Source organism: Octopus bimaculoides, chromosome 3 (genome assembly GCF_046866305.1).
Source record: "Octopus bimaculoides isolate indiv1 chromosome 3, ASM4686630v1, whole genome shotgun sequence".
NCBI classification, from domain to species: Eukaryota; Metazoa; Mollusca; class Cephalopoda; order Octopoda; family Octopodidae; genus Octopus; species Octopus bimaculoides.
The window spans coordinates 6613579-6617726 of record NC_142930.1 but is presented as its reverse complement, the minus strand read 5'-3'; the positions used below and the strand labels follow the sequence as shown (position 1 = coordinate 6617726).

The following is a 4148-nucleotide window of genomic DNA, read 5'->3' as shown; positions in this document are numbered from 1 at the left end:
AGGCAATTATTACGTCATAATACAACATTTCAAAGTAGTAAAACTTCAGTTGCGTTCCTTTAAGTTTATCCTATTTTTCTATTTAAATCTTTTTTTAATGTTTATACATTAAAAATGACGCAAATTATATGACGTCATAACAATATTTCCGTTTGGAAGAAAACTTCAAAATGTCAGAAAGTATATTTTCTTGTTAAACATAGCTTCAGGTTGAGGTTTTATTGTGGTTATTAGCTGTATAAGAGAAATAAAATAGCAATAGGAAGGAGTCTAAACTATGTCAAGATTGCGACATATAGGTGATACCATAAAAAAGACACCCTTCGGGCATGATTGCACCTAGAATGTTATCCTCCGAGGCACAAGTCTGGGCAAGGTTGTTTGTGGAAGACCAACAGTTGCCTATGCATACCAGCCTCTCCCCTCCACGTCACTGATGTTATCCAAGGGAAAGGCAAAGGGGCCGACACAGCTTGGAACCAATGACATCGCAACTTATTTCTACAGCTGGACCAACGTGAAATAAAGTGTCTTGCTCAAGAACACAACAAACAGCTCGGTCCGGGAAACGGACTCACTACTTCATGATTGTGAACTCGACGCTCTACCACTGAGCCATTCGCTTTCCAACCACTGAACCATATAACTGTTAAAATGTTTCTCTTGCCTTCGAATATATATAGGAATATGAAAAATATCAAATGATATTCAGTTCTTTATTTGACATCTGCTGACAACAGACCCTGCATCCGTGATGATTATCATCTATATATATACAGGATGAATTATATTTACATCCATGAGAGCTTGCATCTACACCTATCTATTGCATCCTCTTGTCAGTCGTAGATTTTGAAGTTTTCAGACACCAAACAGGACAACACTGAAATAACTGGAAGCCTTGGCTTCTTTATAAGAAGAGATATTGGATAAGACATGTATTGTTATAGAAGACATGCTAATGTCTATTACATCGCTTTGAAAGAGTGAATATATTTTAGTAGATAGCTGTCTATTTGAATGCAGAAATAGGAAAGTGCCACAAATTGTTGATATCTTGTAATGTTGTGAAAATAGTAAGTGTAACGTTGTGAAGCCATTTCATAAGTGATAGGACTATGGTTAGTTGGGTATTCCTATAGAATAGAGTCGGAAATTATCTAGACCACCAAAAAACCATATCTCCGCGGATATATATATATATATATATATATATATATATATATATATATGATAATGCAATGCGGATTACTATTGCACAAATAAAAACTAATTGACGAGACACGGAGAATTTTTTCCACCTTTTCCGTAATTTTTCAATTTTGACATTTTTTAAAAATATTTTTTTTGCTCTGACTTATATTTTAAACGTCTATAATTATGATTCTTAAAAAAAAAGGTGTAGCAAAAATTTGGAGAATATATAAAAACTTTTAAATTACTAAAAGAGGGAAGGTAGACATTTTCGTTCCCCAATACTCAAATTTTATGTTTGTTGTTTAAAAGATTTGTGATCAACGAATGGAAATATTTCGTGGAAGCAGCAATATAAATTAACACGAATAAAATTATTCTGATGCGTAAGCAATTATTTTCAAGTAGTAAATAACAATGATAAGATCGTAACTGTCGATTGCATCGGTGGTTCAGTGGTAGAATGCTCGCCTGCCACGCGGGCGGCCCGGGTTCGATTCCCGGCCGATGCACTAAAGCATCTTTTGGAAAACTTCTTGTTACTTTGGTTTAATTTTTTTGCTTCCGTTCAATTTAATCGACCATCTAATATTTTTAATAAGGCTGTAATAAACTCTATTGAAAGCTGATCATTTGGAGGTTTTCTATGAAAACCTCCATGCAAGTTCTTCATCCCTTAACTCCTGACAGTCTAAGGGGACTGACTGCAGCCAGGTTATGGTTCCTGGATACTACTGCTACTGTTTGCATTGTAACTTGTGCTTTTTCTATGTGGTCACAGTGCCCAAAAGCCAAGATGCTTTGGATGTCATAACACCTCCGATCTGAGACATCAGTTGAATGTAGAGCGAATTATAACTTCTTTAGTTTACTTTCATTCCTTCTCGACCAGATCCAGTAGGAACTCTTGTATAAATTGGTGAAATGGTTCCACTAGCGATTGAAACAATCCTAACTGTTTAATAAAGATATGAAATTCCATCATATTTATTTGTTTGTGTACTGTTTATAAGTACGTATGTGTATGATATATGTATGTATGTATGTATGTATGTATGTACGTATGTATGTATGTGTGTGTGTGTGTGTGTGTGTGTGTGTGTGTTTGTGTGTGTGTGTGTGTGTGTGTGTGTGTGTGTGTGTGTGTGTGTGTGAGAGAGAGAAAGAGAATGACTAATGAATGACTGATTAATGTTTGTCGAAAGCTGCTTATTTATATAACAGAAGCGAATATTGAATTTTTGACTCATCTACAGTGTAGTGCCTGCATTATATACACCTTACACACTTCAAAGCCAACCCAAACTGTAAAAGATTGTTGAATGATGAGTATCTCGGACGTTTGTTGCAGGTGTGAACATTTGAAATACAGCCGACTGATATGAGTTTGAATAGGTATATATATATATATATATATGGGAGATTATACAAAAAATAACAACAGACGAGGACAGGTGGTGTAAATAACAAAAGTATATATTAGTATGACGCTCGGGAATACGGAAAGTCTTTGACGTTTCGAGCTACGCTCTTCAACAGAAAGAATACGGAGACATATATATATATATATATATATATATATATATATATATATACATATATTGCCGACTTCGGGCTAAACATAGAGGGGACAAACAAGGACAGACAAAGGCATTAAGTCAATTACATCGACCCCAGTGCGTAACTGGTTCTTATTTAATCGACCCCGAAAGGATGAAAGGCAAAGTCAACCTCGACGAAATTTGAACTCAGAACGTAACGGCAGACGGAAATACCGCTAAGCATTTTGCCCGGCGTGCACACGATTCTGCCAGCTCGCCGCCTCAGATGATTTTCAGCCATAACATATCGTTATTATTGTCACAGTTTTCTGCTCATACGTGCTTATAGTTGGTACTATTGTGGACACGTGATCGAAATTTGAGCCTGATCGTGTCATGGATCAACGCTTCATCTCCTGTGACTGTTCTGCTCAAAAATTCGTCACCCTCATTGATGTAGCGATCGAGTAAACGTTTGCAGACTTCAAGACGGTTGCGATTGTGCGCTGCAGTAAGCTCTCTTGGCACCCATCTTCCACAGACTTTATGGAAGCCGAGTTTATCGTGGATGATTTTCAGCACCGGATACTCCTTCCGACCAGAGAAATCGGATCACTGCTCTTTGTTCTTCTTTGGTGCACTTTCTTAGTGGAGCGGCCATGCTTACACTGTAAAGCCAGAAAGAAAGATGGTGCGATCAGGCTCAAACTTCGATCACGTGACCACAATAGTACCAACTATAAGCACGCATGCGCAGAAGGTAGTATGACAATAATAAAGATATGTTACGGCGAAGGTGCAGATGATTTTTGACTTCCCTCGTATATACATATATATATATATATATATATGATTGACCGTTGACTGAACACTATTCAATGTTTTTTCTCCGTGTTTTTTCTCCTTGTCTCCGTATTCTTTCTGTTGAAGAGCGTAGCTCGAAACGTTAAAGACTTTCCGTATTCCCGAGCGTCATACTAATACATCCTTTTGTTGTTTACACCACCTGTCCTCGTCTGTTGTTGTTTTTTCGTACATTCTCCCATATATATATATATATATATATATATATATATATATATATATATATATATATATATATATATATATATATATATATATATATATATATATATATATATATGTATATATATATATATATATATATATATACATACATATATATATGTGTGTGTGTGTGTGTGTGTGTCAGCGTCTGTGTGTCTGTGTGTCTGTGTGTATGTATATATGTATTATGTGTATATATATATATATATATGTATATATATATATATATATATATATATATATATATATATATATATATATATATATATATATATATATATATATATATATATATATATATATATATATATATATATACATATATATATATATACATACATACAT

General features: G+C 34.7%; 1 non-coding gene across 1 annotated transcript; it reads left to right on the top strand.

The window, feature by feature from the left end:
• Nucleotides 1–1635: 1635 nt before the first annotated feature.
• Trnag-gcc (transfer RNA glycine (anticodon GCC)) lies at nt 1636–1706 on the top strand. The gene has a single exon. It is a non-coding gene; the product is annotated as a tRNA-Gly (tRNA).
• The last annotated feature ends 2442 nt before the right edge of the window (nt 1707–4148 follow it).